The sequence below is a fragment of the Salmo trutta genome, chromosome 16, assembly GCF_901001165.1.
Source record: "Salmo trutta chromosome 16, fSalTru1.1, whole genome shotgun sequence".
Lineage (NCBI taxonomy): Eukaryota > Metazoa > Chordata > Actinopteri > Salmoniformes > Salmonidae > Salmo > Salmo trutta.
Window position 1 is genome coordinate 22,158,442 of NC_042972.1, and position 19,990 is coordinate 22,178,431.

A 19,990-nucleotide genomic window follows, 5' to 3' on the forward strand; every position below is an offset into this window, starting at 1 on the left:
CTCCTAAATGCCTATGAGGTACTGTCATCTCATAATAAATATTTGGTATGGAGTATAGAGACAAAAAAAAATGGAGCATCAAAATACATACGTAGGGGACTGTAGGTCGACAGCAACAGTAGCATGCAATATTCACATCTTACACCAAAAACATTCCTTCAAGTTTAGTACAGTAACCATGTATGGCCCATGCTCATTTACAGAGTTTTACCCATATGTGTAAGGATTGAGAGGTAACAGCTGGAACAAGACTTGAACCAGCAACCTTGTGATTACAAGAGACAGAGTGATAGAGGGATAAGTCAGAAAGTAGAACAGTATACAGTGAAGGAGAGCCAGTACACGCTGAGAAAGAGCCAAGCCAAGCCTTGTGAATGTGAGGACCAAGTCCATAGTTTTTCTCCAGGTAGACAAAGAGTGAAGTTATGGCTGTCTGCCTACTTTAAATTAAAACTTCTCTCTCTTTCCTCTCTCACTCTCCACCTCTTTCTCTCTCTCTCACTCTCTCCATGTGGTACCTATTCCCCTGCCCAGACCCTCCAAAACTGTACTGCCTATATCCCCACACACCACACTCCCCCCTTATCTCCCCCACTCTCTCCTCAGTCTCCCATTCCCCTCCATATGTACCCCAGCCAATCCTCCCACTCTCTCCATCCCAATATATCAGCGCTATCAGAGAGTTGGGTGTGTACAGTATGTGAGTGGTAGCACTAAATCACCAGCAGTCTGCTCATATATACAGCTGATGAGGTCATACATCATCAACAGACAGATAACTATCTCTGATCTGATGTTAGAACACGTGCACCGACACATAAAGACACACATGCAATCCAGATGTAATTCTCTCCTAACTGCTGTGTTGCAGAAAGACAGACCTGCCTCATATCTGAGCAGTGTGATGTCTTCTGGATGATTTCCAGTCCTTATGGTTCCAGTTCCACAAAGTTCTATGAGTTCTACAGTCTGTCCAGACTTCTGCTGTCTCTCTGCTGCTGTCCGACTTTACTCTATTCTTAATGGGCGATACCACGGTTGCAGAATGAACCTGAGACACAGATTTTTCTCTTTAAAAAATGTATGTCAAACTAAACCAATAGTGGCAAAGTTGCCCAAACCATAGAACCCTATGCACAAGGATGACTTAATTAACCATTTCCACAGAAAATTTTATAAAAACACATTTTCTTCAAGAACAGTGCAGAAATTGTTAAAAGTAGTCTTTGTGCATAAAGTTGTATGGTTTGTTTAACTTTGCAATCATTGTTTTTTACATACATTTTTTGCAGAGAGAAATCTGTGTTCAGCATCATTCTGTTACCATGGAATTGCAAAGTTCCAGCACATCTTCAGCTAAAGATAGCCAATCCGAGCATAAAACACTTGCCATTGTCAGTCCTGCAACTCCATGAGTCCCCACCAGATATTTTAGCTCAACCCTCAAAAGGTTATCAAAAATGTTTAAATTCAACAACAAAAACACCATCCTCACTGTGTGAATCAGATGTGTTTTGATTTAATCATACACCAGGGCCCTCCCTCTTATTGCGGCTAGAGGGCGCCATTTCAATATGCACTAGTCTAGCATAGAATGTGGGTGTGTAGAATGGTCATTCCCATTGAGTGTTGTTCTATTCAGAATCTTTCATGTTCTATTCAATGCATTTCTATGATTTGGCATTATCAATCAGGCAGGAATAGTTCCCATGGTTACACTGTTTAATGTTTCTGCCACTCTGAGAGGCTTTTCATCACCAACATCTGTCTGTGTGAATGTGTGTGTAAGTGTGTGTGTGTGTGTGCATGTGTGCATGTGCCTATGTGTGTGTGTGTGCATACATGTGTATGTAAAAATGTGCATGTGTGCATGCATGTGTGTGTGCGTACATGCATAAGTGTGAAAATGCGTAAATGTGTGCGTATGGAACACATCTGGGGCATGGCCCAGACTCAGTCAACCACACTTCTTGATGATATGTGTGTGATTTCTGGGCCTGTGTCTCCTACTTCCCAAACAGGATGTGAACAGAAGATAGCTCTGCAGGAACACTAAAATGTGCGTACCAAGCACACACATTTATACTGTGTTTGTTACCGACCAGGTATCAAACCTTGGTCGTCCATGAGCCTCAAGACCACTTTGGCCCACTGAGCTAAAGTCTAGGCAACGTAGGGATTAGTTTAGGGGGCTAACAGTCTTCTGTAAATTGTGAAATGTTAAATTAATTTAGTAATTTCTGCAAATACATCATATTCCAGAGTTTCGCTGTGACGAGAACCCAAAATAGAATGTTTACCATTTCAGGCAATGAATTTCCTGCAGAGCATCTGAAGCAGCTGTGTGATGTGATGAAGAGACATCTGTTTTGGGTATAGAGGTCTGTCTGACCCTCAGGCTCTCTGGAGCCGGTTACTAAAGGAGCCACTCAGTCTACCAACCAATCTCACAGAAGAAAGAAAAAATGTACATCGTACCCTTGAGGTGTGTGTATCTGGTAACCAAGCAAGTCAAGAGAAATGGGGAAATAGAAAATATATGATTAAAAGGGAGAGACTGAGAGTGTAAAAGAGAGGAGGAAAGAGAGAAAGAGAAAACGAGCAAGGGAGAGATTGAGAGACACACACACACACACACACACACACACACACACACAGAGAGACACATAAAGAGAGTGTTAGTTGTATAAAGATGCACTAAAACCAAACAGCCCTATAAAGCTGTAATATGGACATATCTGTCCAGAGTGGGTCAAAGACACTTAGAGAGACACACTGGCCGGGAGGACAGAAGGAGGGGTGCTGGTGGCTTTGGGGTGTTGTACAAAAAATACCAACACTGAAATAACTAATGTACAATATGTATACTACACAATCACTGACTGTTTCTGTTCACTATGAAGGGACAAGACATCTGGTCCACCATACCAGGGCGCTTATATCATGGACCTCTTCAGAGTCTCCCTCAAATTAAAACAAAACGTTATAAAAACTACAGTATGAGACAAAGCTGCTCTGTTAAGAATAGCAGGACTAGCCAGGCCCTATTACAGGGACAAACACATTCCAAGAGTTCGGAGGGAGAAGTGTTGTGTAATAATATCTCTGTAGGGATGTCCTGAGGGGAAAGCCGTGTAAAATGATATCTGTGGTTCTGAATGTGTTTCAGAAGGAAGAGTGATTTCTAAATTCCACTGTGGAACTGAGCGTGTCCCAGCATCACAATGATGGGATAAAGACCTATAGAATGATGGAATGAGATGGTCATAAACTCAGCAAAAAAAGAAGCATCCTCTCACTGTCAACTGCGTTTATTTTCAGCAAGCTTAACATGTGTTAAGTTGCACATGTTAAGTACTGCAGTGCATCTCCTGCATTAGGTACTGCAGTGCATCTCCTCCTCATGGACTGCACCAGATTTGCCAGTTCTTGCTGTGAGATGTTACCCTACTCTTCCACCAAGGCACCTGCAAGTTCCTGGACATGGCCATGGTAATGGCCCTAACCCTCACCCTTCAATCCAACAGGTCCCAGACGTGCTCAGTGGGATTGAAATCCGGGCTCTTCGCTGGCCATGGCAGAACACTGACATTCCCTTCTTGCAGGAAATCAAGCACAGAACGAGCAGAATGGCTGGTGGTGTTGTCATGCTGGAGGGTCATGTCAGGATGAGCCTGCAGGAATGGTACCACATGAGGGAGGAGGATGTCTTCCCTGTAACGCACAGCGTTGAGATTGCCTGCAACAAGCTCAGTCCGATGATTTTGTGACACACCGCCCCAGACCATGATGAACCCTCCAGCTCCAGAGTACCGGCCTTGGTGTAACGCTCATTCCTTCGACGTTAAAAGCGAATCCGACCATCACCCCTCGTGAGACAAAACCGCGACTCGTCAGTGAAGAGCACTTTTGCCAGTCCTGTCTGGTCCAGCGACGGTGGGTTTGTGCCCATAGGAACGTTATTGCCGGTGATGTCTGGTGAGGACCTGCCTTACAACAGGCCTACAAGCCCTCAGTCCAGCCTCTCTCAGCCTATTGCGGACAGTCTGAGCAGTGATGGTGGGATTGTGCGTTCCTGGTGTAACTCGGGCAGTTGTTGTTACCATACTGTACCTGTACCTGTGATGTTTGGATGTACCGATCCTGTGCAGGTGTTGTTACACATGGTCTGCCACTGAGAGGATGATCAGCTGTCCATCCTGTCTCCCTGTAGCGCTGACTTAGGCGTCTCACAGTACAGACATTGCAATTCATTGCCATGGCCACATCTGCAGTCCTCCTCAGATTCAGTAGAAAGGCCTCTTTAGTGTCCTAAGTTTTCATAACTGTGACCTTAATTACCTACCGTCTGTAAGCTGTTAGTGTCTTAACAACCGTTCCACAGGTGTATGTTCATTAATTGTTTATGGTTTATTGAACAAGCATAGGAAACAGTGTTTAAACCCTTTACAATGAAGATCTGTGAAGTTATATGGATTTTTATGAAATATCTTTAAAAGACAGGGTCTTGAAATAGGGACGTTTTGTTTTTTGCTGAGTTTTATATATATATATATATATATATATATATATATATATATATATACAATTGAAGTCGTAAGTTTACATACTCCTTAGCCAAATACATTTAAACTCAGTTTTCACAATTCCTGACATTTAATCCTAGTAAAAGTCCCAGTTTTAGATCAGTTAGGGTCACCACTATATTTTAAGAATGTGAAATGTCAAACTAATAGTAGAGAGAATGATTTATTTCAGCTTATATTTCTGTCATCACATTCCCAGTGGGTCAGAAGATAACATACACTCAATTAGTATTTGTTAGCATTGCCTTTAAATTGTTTAAATTGGGTCAAACGTTTCGGGTAGCCTTCCACAAGTTTCCCACAATAAGTTGGGTGAATTTTGGCCCATTCCTCCTGACAGAGCTGGTGTAACTGTATCAGGTTTGTAGGCCTCCTTGCTCGCACACGCTTTTTCAGTTCAGAACCACACATTTTCTATAGGATTGAGGTCAGGGCTTTGTGATGGCCACTCCAATACCTTGACTTTGTTGTCCTTAAGCCATTTTGCAACAACTTTGGAAGTATGCTTGGGGTCATTGTCCATTCAGAAGACCCATTTGCGACCAAGCTTTAACTTCCTGACTGACGTCTTGAGATGTTGCTTCAATTTATCCACATAGTTTTTCTCCCTCATGATGCCATCTATTTTGTGAAGTGCACCAGTCCCTCCTACAGCAAAGCACCCCACGACATGATGATGCCACCCCAGTGCTTCACGGTTGGGATGGTATTCTTCGGCTTGCAAGCCTCCCCCTTTTTCCTCCAAGCATAACAATGATGATTATGGCCAAACAATTCTATTTTTGTTTCATCAGACCAGAGGACATTTCTCCAAATAGTACGATCTTTGTCCCCATGTGCAGTTGCAAACCGTAGTCTGGCTTTTTTATGGCGGTTTTGGAGCAGTGGCATCTTCCTTGTTGAGCGGCCTTTCAGGTTATGTCGATATAGGACTTGTTTTACTGTGGATATAGATACTTTTGTACCTGTCTCCTCCAGCATCTTCACAAGGTCCTTTGCTGTTGTTCTTGGAATGATTTGCACTTTTCACACCACCAAAGTACGTTCACCTCTAGGAGACAGAACGCGACTCCTTCCTGAGCGGTATGACGGCTGCGTGGTCCCATGGTGTTTATACTTGCGTACTATTGTTTGTACAGATGAACATGGTACCTTCAGGCATTTGGAAATTGCTCCCAAGGATGAACCAGACTTGTGGAGGTCTACAATATTTTCTCTGAGGTCTTGGCTGATTTGTTTTGATTTTCCCATGATGTCAAGCAAAGAGGCACTGAGTTTGAAGGTAGGCCTTGAAATACATCCACAGGTACACCTCCAATTGACTCAAATGTGTCAATTAGCCTATCAGAAGCTTCTAAAGCCATGACATCATTTTCTGGAATTTTCAAAGCTGTTTAAAGGCACAGTCAACTTGTCTGTCTGTAAACTTCTGACCCACTGGAATTCTGATACATTGAATTATAAGTGAAATAATCTGTCTGTAAACAATTGTTGAAAAATTACTTGTGTCATGCACGAAGTAGATGTCCTAACTGACTTGCCAAAACTATAGTTTTTTATCAAGACATTTGTGGAGTGGTTGAAAAACGAGTTTTAATGATCCTCTGCTCATGGCCACAGTATAGAGAGAGAGTGAGTTTTCATCGAGAGAACAAAGGAATTTCTTCCACCTCACAGAACTGGAGAACCGAACGACATTTATGTTCTGGAGAAGGTATAAAAGATCGGTGAAGAATCCAGCTACGAACTGGTCCGTTTGGTACAATTCTGTGAAACTCATGAGAGACAATACCGCCACATTACCATAACCATGTTTATAGAATTTCAGGAATGAGTCCTACATCTAATGGTTGTATAAAATGAATGAATAAGGATGAAGCTATTTGTGAGATGATGGGATGCTATGTAATGATGTTAATGTGAGAGAATTGTATTTCTGTTTAAAGTTTCACTAAGTCCTTGGCATGCCCCCAGGGGCACAGACAGGACCTGGCATCATGAGACAGCCTTTTCGATGTTCTGAATAAAACCCCCACCTAGGTTTTCTATCACCAGACCAGCTTACCTCGATAACGAGAGGGCCAAGGTTTGAGAGGAGACCAGCTTACCTCGATAATGAGAGGGCCAAGGTTTGAGAGGAGACCAAGCTTACCTCAATTACGAGATGGCTAAAGGTTGCAGACCATGCATTTCTCTTGCTGAACTTTTAAGCATCCCACGTGGTTAAACTCTTAGACTATCGATACCGACAGAATAAGAACTTCTTTGATAATAATTACTAGTCTGCAGCTAGGAATTCGGTATCATTGAACGCGAAGACCGACAACCGCCGAAACAGCTAATCTATAACGACATTAATGAATGTTACTCTGAATTATCCATTCTAACCACGACAGAGAGAGAGAGAGAGAGGGTGGACAAACTCTCCAACAGAAACAAACTTTTCAACAGAGATCTCAACGACACACTGAGCGTAAATATATATATTGATTGCAATTGTTCCCGAATGAGTGAGCGTTCATGTGCAAAGGATTAGCTTTTCAATTGTTATAATATTCAACTCTGTAGTGTCTCCTCAGATGACCCCCCACTCGCCTTTTGTCTAACAAGCCGCCATGCCGGTTTAGCCCACTAGGGCACATTCCTTTATCATTTCTTTGTAACCATATCAACTGTTTGTTATGCATTTCTGTGAATTACTTAGTTAGTAAATAAATGATTTTAAGACAATTGATGTACGGATGACTCATAGTGAAGACTGGGTTCGTGCAGATAATCAACAATTTACAACGTTTGGAATGAGACTAACGTGAGGTAAATAATAATTCATTAATTCAAAGACTAATTCATCAGATAATAAAATATCTGAAAGTTATATTAGGAAAATTATAACTTTATAATCTGAATATTTTCCTTGGTGCCCCGACTTCCTAGTTAATTACAGTTACACGATTAATCAGTTTAATCACGTAATAATAATTACAGAGAGTTATTTGAGAATTAGGTCTTCAGTTTTAATGATGCCAAAGACACGACAGGGGACTCTTCTCCAGGTTCATCTCTCTGTAGGTGATGGCTTTGTTATGGAAGGTTTGGGAATCGCTTCCTTTTAGGTGGTTTTAGTATTTAACAGATCTTTTCTGGATTTTGATAATTAGCTGGTATCAGCCTAATTCTGCTCTACATGCATTATTTGGTGTTTTACGTTGTACACAGAGGATATGTTTGCAGATAGTGTGAATTCTTGATTGGGTGAGCGGACCTCAGACCTCACCACCATAAAGGGAAATGGATTCAATAACTGATTCAAGTGTTTTTAGCCAGATCCTAATTGGTATGTCGAATTTGACGTTCCTTTTGATGGCATAGAAGGCCCTTCTTGCCTTCTCTTTCAGATCGTTCACAGCTTTGTGGAAGTTACCTGTGGTGCTGATATTTAGGCCGAGGTATGAGGCCAGGTGCTGTGGACTGTTCTAGTGCCCTCGCCATTTTGTTGATATACATGTTGAAGAGGGTGGGGCTTAAGCTGCATCCCTGTCTCATTCACGGCCCGTTGGAAAGAAATGTGTGTTTTTTGTCAGTTTTAACTGCACACTTGTTGTTTGTGTACATGGATTTTATAATGTCATATGTTTTTCCCTCAACACTACTTTACATCAATTTGTATAGCAGGCCGTCATGCCAAATTGAGTCAAAAGCTTTTTTGAAATCAACAAAGCATGAGAATACTTTGCCTTTGTTTTGGTTTGTTTGTTTGTCAATTGGAGTGTGCAGGGTGAATACGTGGTCTGTCATATGGTCATTTGGTAAAAGGTCCATTTTACATTTGCTCAGTACATTGTTTTCACTGAGGAAATGTACAAATCTGCTGTTAATGATAATGCAGAGGATTTATCCAAGGTTGCTGTTGACGCATATCTTACGGTAGTTATTGGGGTCAAATTTGTCTCCACTTTTGTGGATTGGGGTGATCAGTCCTTGGTTCCAAATATTGGGGAAGATGCCAGAGCTAAGGATGATGTTAAAGAGTTTAAGTATAGCCAATTGGAATTTGTGGTCTGTATATTTTATCATTTCATTGAGGATACCATCAACACCACAGACCTTTTTGTGTTGAAGGGTTTGTATTTTGTCCTGTAGTTCATTCAAGGTAATTGAGATATTAAGAGATATTAAATGTTTATTATTATGACATAAGTCGACAACTTTAGTCTCAAGTAATGTCTTTTGATACCAAGATTGATCATCTTTATTTTGTTGGTCATTTTGTAAGACTCAAAGCACCTTTTGATTATCATTCAAAATGGTTAAATTTCCGTTTCATTACAAGGGTTCTCTTTCTTGCTGTAAATGTTTTTTTATAACATTACCATAACCATGAATAAGGTGCTGTTTTTCTATGGGAATGGGCCATTTTAGGAAGAATGAGTGGTCTTTAATAGTTGATTCTAAGATTTGTATTTGATCATGTATATGTTTTTGCTGTTCTTTTTTATAGGGCCAAAAAGATTGGAGAGGTGGTTTACCCATACTTCTCCTTTTTGGATAGATAACTCTTCGTGTTGTTGTTTGTTTAGGGTTTTCCAATTTTCCCAGAAGTGGATAAATCCACTTGTGGCTAGGTAACCCTAGTTGGTCCTCAGACAGAAGGTCTAGGGCAGGCTGGGGGTTTGGACACCAGAATTTAGAGACTGTGTGTTTGGGAAAAAGTTTAGTTTCTTGTATATATTTCCCATTTGAGTCCATAAGGAGTACAATCTGTGAATTGTGTATGTCCTCAGTGGGTGTGGGGTGGTTGTCAGTAGGGCTATCAGGGTGGCTGCCAGGGGGCTGCTCACTCAGAGGGGGTGGGATCCTCTGGGCTTCTTCATTTGGTTCTTCATTTGTCTGTCCTGCTGTGATGTCGAGGCTATGGTCAGGGTCTGGGGTGGACTATTCTGCTGTGGTTATGAGACCTTAGTCAGGGTCTGAGGTGGAATGTTCTACGGGCTTTTCTGCGGGGGTGAGTTGTTTTCTGTCACACGTAATCATTCTCACCTTCTCCTCGAGCACTTTCACCTTCTCCTCTAGTGCTCTGTTCTTCTCCTGCTCTTTCTCCTGTTGATGTTTCTCACCACAGTACATTTGATTTGATGTGTGTGTGGTGTGTGTGTAAATGATGTATGTCTATGGTGTATGTACTATATAGGCACCTGAGCTGAGCCATAAGGGAGACTGGGCATCTACCACCCCACTACCACTATCAGATTAGATTTGTCTCCCCCACTGTCCCCCCACTTTGATTCAGAAATATTACAGATTAAGTGTTTGAGCTAGTAATGATTCAGTATTTATAGTTTACAGATTAACTATGACATAGCCAATGAATATATAGCCCAATTTTGGTTTTCATCCCCATTTCAAAATCGCTTTGACCGTTTGGAAGTTTTACCCAGTGATCTTCTCTTCTCCTCTTGTGTCGTGACTTGACTTTAACATTCATCTGAAGACTGTTATTTATCTAGTTACCTAACTACGTTTAAACTTTTCACACTTGAGTTCCAAGTATCTCTAATGGTCGCCCCAGCATGAGTTGTTTTATGCATGTGATGTCAGAATGCACTCACTCTTCCAAAATGTGATTAATACGCAACAGGACAGTTACACTCACTGCCTGCTCATTATCTATTGGCTAATTTTCAACTTGTCAATTTCAAATTATTTTCTAACAATTTGTATTTTCTTTTCTTGAATTGAGGTGTGTTCCGCCTCTTCATTAATTCTCATAGAAGAAGTCCATTTCAGCGTTTCGGACAATTTATGTTTGAAGCTTTACTGAGCCGATAAACTTCTCTCTTCCAGGAAAACCCACTGCACTTCACTCATGTTTGCTTCTCTCTTCTAGGAGAACCCACCGCACTTCACTCATGTTTGCTTCTCTCTTCTAGGAGAACCCACCGCACTTCACTCATGTTTGCTTCTCTCTTCTAGGAGAACCCACCGCACTTCACTCATGTTTGCGCAGATCAAGTATGCATTTATCTCATTTGCACACATTGTATATAGACTTGTTTTTCTACTGTATTATTGACTCTGTTTGTTTATTCCATGTGTAACTCTGTGTTGTTGTGAGTGTCGAACTGCTTTGCTTTATCTTGGCCAGGTCGCAGTTGTAAATGAGAACTTGTTCTCAGCTTGCCTACCTGGTTAAATAAAGGTGAAATAAATAAAAATATATATTTGCGCAGTCTTGCAACAATTGGAAAATTTTCTTGCTGGTGCTCGATTTGTCTTTGTTGTTGTTTTCCTTACACATAATAATTTTGACATGTGTGTGTTCCTACCAAAGTAAGTTCCTTATTTTCTGTATATCGTGTTGTCGTTTCTACTGTAGGCGCATACACTGGTATATATGCATGTATGGAGCATAATGTATTTACAGTTTTATTCACATGTTTTCAATTACTGGTGACAAATAATACATTCCGATCATTGCATATATTGTAATGGACACCTATGATGTGAGAAAAATACTTTTTTGAAGTGCCACACATAGCTGGCAAATTGCTAATGAGCTTAGCAATTTGCCAGCTATGTGTGGCACCATTTTTGTTGACATTATACAATGCATTCTGGGTGTCATGTAATCTGCCAGACCAAAGATGTTATAATGAAGTGAAAGAATGGTTCACTCATCTTTCGGATAAACTTCCGGAAGTGAATGAAGGGAAGTGGATGATCGTAGACGACACACCCACTTCAACATGCATACTATAAACAGACCAAACTCATCTTGTCTCCTCTTATTACCTTTGGTTGATGTGAAAAAAACAAGCATGGAGGCATGCACAATCTACCCATCATCGGATTACTTTCAATTTCTAGAAAATGTTTTACTGAATTATTTCGATCAATGGTGAGCTCAATGGTGAGCTCCCCCGTGATGTAATTTAATTATAAATAGTAATTGTATTAGCTAATTCATATTGTAGTTTCTGTCAGCCGAGAGTTATAAAAATATGACCACTTGTGTTATGTCAGTCTTTCCTCAGTTAGCGGTTGGATAAATGTAGCCTACATTTTTCCGGTTTGGATGATTGTGTTATGCTGTAGCTACTTCTGTGAATGTCTGAACATTGCATCCAAAAATAAACTGCTCACATTCTGGACATAAGTTTGTAAGGTCTCTGTTTGTGCAAAAAGTTTCTGAAAAATCAGTGTGGCCAGCTCAAATGCTGATTGTTGCATCATTCGAAACCGGACGTTCTAAATATGCGTTCTAATCACACCGGTTTGATCGTACACTACAGGGACCACTGTAGAATGATCACACCTGTGTGTTGGTATGTATGAAAAGGTTCATTGTTACCTGATTAATTTAATCAGGTAACAATTAACTCATTAGGATCTGGGGCACCAAGAGAGCGGTTCATTAAAGAGTTACCATCTCCCAAATTAAACTCTGAAAGGTCTTTACCTATCACATCTATAAACAGTCAACTTATTAATCATAACCTCATATCATATCATCATTCAGAACATTCGTAACCTCCTTGCATCTGCAAAAACCTGAGCCTTACTAATGATTCAGTACTACAAAATTAGTTTAATTATATATTTATAAGCTAATTAAATGGGAACACAAGATAAACATACACACTGCACCAATTATTGACTGTAGACTTAATAATATGTTAAAACAGGTACCTAGCGGAACGACAACAACATGGCTGCTTGTTATAAAAGAGATGGAGAGGGAGAGAGAGAGGGGGACAGAGACACTTAACATTGGTACATTTAGAAACTACTCTCACCTACAGTAACCATATACTTTGCACATGAACCGCTGCCCGCTTTGAGTAAGAAATCATGAATGTATTTATGTGAAAAGCCTGGGTTTGCCATGGATCTCTCTCGGTGGACAGTGCAGCCTTGGATAGGGGGTTGGGCCATTTCGCGGCACGCTTGTAAGGCTCTGATTGTCCAAAATTGTTCCAACAAGTCTTCTACTCCTTTGTAGTTGTCCGGTATCCGGTAACTTGTCGTTTAGTCCTGAACAGAACTAAAGAGGTGACTTTCCTTCCATTCACTCTTGAAGAGGCTTGTTTGAAGATAGGCTAGCCAGGCGTAACGATGGTTCCCAGTGGGGTGATGAGAGTAGTGTAATACGATGGTTTGAGCAGAGTAGCAGAATTGTCCTACTTACATTTGCTTTTGAAGATACTTTACTTAGGACAACTAATCAGCCGTACCAGTGATTGTCCAAGAGGTGAGTTTGTCTCTAACTCGTGTTGAGATTCAAAGTTCAAACCACTTTAAATGTGCAGGTTCACGCTTTTCTAGTCTGGTATGTTAATTTCTTAACTCATCATTTATACAGTTTGTTTGAAAGGGGCAGTTCCGTCAGGCTGACATGCTCTCTGGACTCATTTTAGCATTTTAATGCTATCTACAATATACAGTTGATGTCATGGGCGATGTAAGGATAGGACCAAGGCGCAGCGGGTAAAGTGCTCATCTTAATTTATTTAAAGAAAACACTTAAACAAAATAAACAAACAATGAAAGACAGTTCTATAAGGCTACCAGGCTATGCAGAAAATAACCACCCACAAAACACAAGTGAAACAAACCTCAACTAAATATGGCCTCCAATTAGAGTCAACGACAACCAGCTGCCTCTAATTGGAGGTACTACCAAAAACCCAACAAAGAAATAGAAAACTAGATTTAAACATAGAAATAGAAAACATAGAACCTAAACCAAAAACACCGAAACTGTCACGACTCCCGCCGAAGTCGGCCCCTCTCCTTGTTCGGGCGGCATTCGGCGGTCGACGTCACCGGCTTACTAGTTGCCACCGATCGATGTTTCACTGTTTGTTTGGTTTTGTCTTTATTGTGTACACCTGTTTTTGATTTTCCCTAATTATGTTCATTATTTAAATCTCTGCATTTCCTGTTTGTCTTGTCGGTGATTGTTTCCTGTTTTGTGTGGTTGGAGGTGTTTCTCCGCAATATGTATTTTTCCTATGAGAAGATTTATTGGTTTTTCAAGTAAACACGTTTGTTTACATTGATGCCTGGGTCCTGCACCTGACTCCTCTACTTCTCTAAAGAAAACCATTACAGAATCACCGACCACTATGGAGTCAGCAGGAGCAGCCAGCCCTCCGATTCATATAGAGGAGCGCGTTCAGCAGCAAGCGAGCATGATTCAGAGTCTCATGACTGCCATGGATTGCGTGCTGCAGACCATGGAGAGAGTGGAGAGAAAAAGATGTACCGTCAACCCAGCCACACCACCACCAGTCGCACCACCAGTTGCACCTCCTGATGAACACATTTCTACCCATCCTCCGTCTGTATCCAGTGGGATTCGGCTCTCGCTCCCAGGAGCGTATGATGGAACAGCTGCCGGGTGCCAGGGGTTCGTACTCCAGCTGGAGCTCTACCTGGCGGCTGTCCAGCCGGCACCCTCGGGAAGCAAGAGAGTGAGCGCTCTCATTACATTTACATTTACGTCATTTAGCAGCTCTCTTATCCAGAGCGACTTACAGTAGTGAATGCATACATTTCATACATTTTTTTTTTTCTGTGCTCTTACCAGTCATCTCCTGTCTGACTGGTAAGGCCCTGGAGTGGGCCACCGCCATCTGGGAAGAGAAAGACCCGACTCTGGAGGACTACGAGGACTTCTCCCGCCGCTTTCGGGCAGTATTTGATCATCCACCGGAAGGGAGAGCGGCGGGAGAGCGCTTGTTACATTTAAGACAGGAGATGAGGAACGCTCAGGAGTTTGCAATGGACTTTAGGACTCTTGCAGCTGGTGCGGGATGGAATGAACGGGCCCTTATCGATCACTACAGGTGTAGTTTGCGAGAGGACGTTCGTAGGGAGCTAGCCTGCAGGGACACCACCATCCACCTGGACCAGCTGGTTGACTTATCGATCCAGTTGGATAATCGGCTGGCCTCCCGCGGACGTCCGGATCGGTGTCCGTTGGTTCCATCCCCCAATCCCTTAGGTCCAACTCCTATGGAGTTGGGAGGGGCTGGTACTAGGGAGACCGGAGGGGAGAGCATTCCAGGCACTAGAGGTGACCGCAGAGGGCACACTGCTGGTCGGTGCTGGGGAGGTTTTCCAGGGAGTCGAGGTGGTAGGCGGAACACTGGTGGTTCATCTCAGGTGAGTAGGCACACGACTCACCCAGACCCCCCTGTTGCTCACATGTGGGTATCTATAGGATTTCCGGGGTTTTCCCCGCATTCCCAGCATAAGGCGCTAGCAGATTCAGGCGCAGCTGGGAACTTTATTGATCGGTCCTTAGCCCATAGATTAGGGATTCCTATTGTTCCTGTTGATGTTCCCTTCCCTGTACATGCCCTAGATAGTCGTCCGTTGGGGTCGGGGCTGATTAGGGAGGTCACGGCTCCCATTGCTATGGTAACGCAGGGGAGAAATGAAGAGAGTATTAGTCTCTTTCTGATTGACGCTCCTGCGTTTCCCGTTGTGTTGGGTCTTCCCTGGTTGGCTTCTCATGATCCTATTATTTTGTGGCAACAGAGGGTTCTCAAGGGATGGTCCAGTCAGTGTTCGGGGAGGTGTTTAGGTGTTTCCTTAGGTGCCACTACGGTGGAAAGTCCAAACCAGGTTTCCACCATGCACATTCCTCCCGAATATGCCGATTTGGCAATCGCCTTCTGTAAAAGGAAGGCGACTCAATTACCACCCCATCGACCGGGGGATTGTGCGATAAATATCCTGGAGGGCACTGCACTTCCCAGGAGTCACGTGTATCCTCTGTCACAGGAGGAGACGGCGGCTATGGAAACATATGTCACTGAATCTCTGGGACAGGGATACATTCGGCCCTCCATTTCACCTGTCTCCTCGAGTTTCTTTTTTGTGAAGAAAAAGGATGGTGGTTTACGCCCGTGCATTGACTATCGAGGTTTGAACCAGATCACTGTTAAATACAGTTACCCGCTGCCTCTGATCGCCAGTATGACAGAGTCATTGCTCGGGGCGCGCTTCTTCACAAAATTGGACCTCAGGAGCGCGTACAACCTGGTGCGTATCAGGGGAGGGGATGAGTGGAAGATGGCATTTAGCACCACTTCTGGGCACTATGAGTACCTTGTCATGCCGTATGGGTTAATGAATGCTCCATCCGTCTTCCAATCATTTGTGGATGAGATCTTCAGAGACCTGCATGGGCGGGGTGTAGTGGTGTATATAGATGATATTCTAATATACTCTACTACCCGCGCTGAGCATGTGTCTCTTGTACGAATGGTGCTTGGTCGACTGTTGGAGCATGACCTTTACGTCAAGGCGGAGAAATGTCTGTTCTTTCAACAGTCCGTCTCCTTCCTTGGGTACCGTTTGTCCGCGTCAGGGGTGGAGATGGAGACTGACCGCATTTCAGCCGTGCGTAATTGGCCGACTCCAACCACGGTAAAGGAGGTGCAGCGGTTTTTAGGGTTTGCCAACTACTACCGGAGGTTTATCCGGGGTTTTGGCCAGGTGGCGGCTCCCATTACCTCCTTACTGAAGGGGGGACCGGTGCGATTGCGGTGGTTGGCTGAGGCGGACAAAGCTTTTGGTAACCTGAAGGCTCTGTTTACCACGGCTCCAGTGCTAGCGCATCCTGATCCCTCCTTAGTGTTCATAGTTGAGGTGGACGCATCCGAGGCTGGAATAGGGGCTGTGCTATCTCAGCGCTCGGGTAAACCACCAAAACTCCGCCCCTGTGCTTTCTTTTCGAAGAAGCTCAGCCCGGCGGAGTGAAACTAGGGAGTTGTTAGCTGTTTTCGGGGCTCTGAAAGCGTGGAGACATTGGCTCGAGGGGGCTAGACACCCTTTCCTCATTTGGACTGACCACCGAAATCTGGAGTACATTCGGGCAGCGAGGAGACTGAACCCTCGCCAGGCTAGGTGGGCCATGTTTTTCACACGCTTTAATTTCACTCTTTCTTACAAACCAGGTTCCCAGAACGTCAAGGCAGACGCACTGTCCCGGCTGTATGATACAGAGGAGCGGTCCACAGAGCCCACTCCCATAATCCCAGCTTCATGCCTGGTAGCACCGGTGGTATGGGAGGTGGACGCAGACATCGAACGGGCGTCACGTGCTGAACCCACCCCCTCCCAGTGTCCCATTGGGCGCGTGTATGTGCCGTTTGATGTTCGCGATCGTTTGATCTGTTGGGCCCACACATCACCCTCCTCTGGTCATCCTGGTATCGGTCGGACGGTGCGCTGCCTTACGGGGAAGTACTGGTGGCCCACGTTAGCCAAGGACGTGAGGGTTTATGTATCCTCCTGTTCGGTATGCGCACAGTGCAAGGCACCTAGACATCTGCCCAGAGGGAAATTACAAACCCTTCCCATTCCGCAACGACCGTGGTCACACCTATCGGTGGATTTCGTGACGGATCTTCCCCCATCACGGGGTAACACTACGATCCTGGTCATTGTGGATCGGTTTTCTAAGTCCTGCCGTCTCCTTCCTTTGCCCGGTCTCCCTACGGCTCTACAGACTGCGGAGGCCCTGTTTACCCATGTATTCCGGCACTACAGGGTGCCTGAGGATATAGTGTCTGATCGGGGTCCCCAATTTACGTCTAGAGTCTGGAGGGCGTTTATGGAACGCCTGGGGGTCTTGGTCAGTCTTACCTCAGGGTTCCACCCCGAAAGTAACGGGCAGGTGGAAAGAGTCAACCAAGAGGTGTGTAGGTTTCTGTGGTCCTATTGCCAGGACCGGCCGGGAGAGTGAGCATCATTTATCCCCTGGGCAGAGATGGCCCAAAATTCCCTGCGCCACTCTTCCACTAACCTTACCCCTTTTCAGTGTGTGCTAGGGTATCAGCCGGTCCTGGCACCATGGCATCAGAGCCAGATTGAGGCTCCTGCGGTGGATGAATAGTTTCGGCACTCGGAGGAGACGTGGAACGCTGCCCATGTACGTCTTCAACGAGCCATCAGGCGGCAAAAGTCGAGTGCCGACAGCCACCGCAGTGAGGCCCCGGTTTATGCACCAGGGGATCGGGTCTGGCTCTCGACCCGAAACCTGCCCCTTCACCTGCCCTGCCGGAAGCTGGGTGCGTGGTTTGTGGGGCCATTTAAAGTCCTGAGGAGATTGAACAAGGTTTGTTATAGGTTACAACTTCCCCTGATTATCATATTAACCCCTCGTTCCATGTGTCTCTCCTCAGGCCGGTGGTGGCTGGTCCGCTCCAGCAGTCGGAGGTGCGGGAGGTTCCTCCGCCCCCTCTGGACATCGAGGGGGCCCCGGCGTATACAGTACGAGCCCTTATGGACTCTAGACATAGGGCAAGGGGCCTTCAGTACCTCGTGGAGTGGGAGGGGTACGGCTCGGAGGAGCGAAGCTGGGTACCGGCGGAGGACATCCTGGACCCATCATTAATCCAGGATTTTCACCGCTTCCGTCCGGATCACCCTGCTCCCCGTCCTCCGGGTCATCCCCGAGGCCGGTGTCGGCGCGCTGCTGGAGCCGCGCGTCAGGAGGGGGGTACTGTCACGAATCCCGCCGAAGTCGGCCCCTCTCCTTGTTCGGGCGGCATTCGGCGGTCGACGTCACCGGCTTACTAGTTGCAACCGATCGATGTTTTACTGTTTGTTTGGTTTTGTCTTTATTGTGTAAACCTGTTTTGATTTTCCCTAATTATGTTCATTATTTAAATCTCTGCATTTCCTGTTTGTCTTGTCGGTGATTGTTTCCTGTTTTGTGTGGTTGGAGGTGTTTCTCCGCAATATGTATTTTTCCTATGAGAAGATTTATTGATTTTTCAAGTAAACACGTTTGTTTACATTGATCCCTGTGTCCTGCGCCTGACTCCTCTACTTCTCTAAAGAAAACCATTACAGAAACACACAAAACAAACACCCCCCGCCATGCCCTGACCAAACTACAATGACAAATAACCCCTTTTCCTGGTCAGGACGTGACAGGTCAAGTCGGATGTTTGCTAACACCTTAGCCAAATACATTTATACTCAGTTTTTCACAATTCCTGACATTTAATCAGAGTAAAAATACCCTGTCTTAGGTCAGTTAGGATCACCACTTTATTTTAAGAATGTGAAATGTCAGAATAATAGTAGAGAGAATGATTTACTTCAGCTTTTATTTCTTTCATCACATTCCCAGTGGGTCAGAAGTTTACATACACTCAATTAGTATTTGGTAGTGTCGTGTCTTTGGGTACCATTAAACTGAAGATAGGTTTATCAATTAGCTCCCTGTAATTATTATCACGCGACTAAACTGATTAATCGTTTAATTGTAATTACCTAGGAGATCGGGGCACCAAGGAGAATATTCAGATTACAAAGCTATAATTTTCCTAATATAACTTTCCTGTACTATAATATTCTATTATAGTATAGGCGATTATCTTCTAGTTTCAATGGTGTATTTTACCTCGCGTCAAGTCTCATTCCCAAATGTCGCAAATTGTTGTATCTGCACGAACCCAGTCTTTACTAAAATCATCCATACATCAATTGTCTTAAAATCATTTATTTACTACACTAAGTAATTAACAGAAAACATACAAACAGTAATTATCGTCACAAAGGATTGGTAGAGGAATGTGCCCTACTGGCTAACAAGCATGGCTGGTCTGTTAGACAATGGGTCATAAACGGTCGGCTGAGAAGTTACACAGAGTTCATTAATATTAACAATTGAAGGCTCACTCGTTTGGGAACAATTGCAATCAATATATATTTACGCTCAGTGTGTCGTTCTGATTCTTGTTGGAGAGTAGTTCTGATGGAGAGTCTCTCTCTCGGTTAGAATGGATCTTTCAGAGCGACATTCATTAATGTCGTCATAGAATGGATGTGGTTGGTCTTCGCGTTCGATGATATAATTTACTTAGCTGCAGACTAATAATTAATATCAAAGACTTGTTCTTATTCTGTCGATATCGATAGTCTAAAAGTTAACCACGTGGTATGGTTCACTTTCAGTAGAGTACTTGGATGATAAAACTTAATGAGCCAACTCGCAATGGAGTGTAGGCCTGGTCTGAAGAAATGTAAATCAGGGGGTGTTTTATAGTGCCCATAGAACAGGCTTGTCAAATGACGCCTGGTCCTGTATGTGTCCCTGGGGGCGTGCCTATGACTGAGTTAGATTTGGTTACAGAAATACAATTCTATCACATTAACATCAGTACATAGCATGTCAATGTATTACAAATAGCTTTATCCTTATTAATACATTGTATACAACCATGTGGATTCAGTCTCATCGCTGAGGCTATTATGTAAACAGTTTTATGGTAATATGGCTATATTGTCTCTTCTGAGTATCACAAAATTGTACCAAGCGGACCAGTTCGTAGCTGGAGTCTTCATCAATCTTCCATATCTTCTCCAGAACACACCTG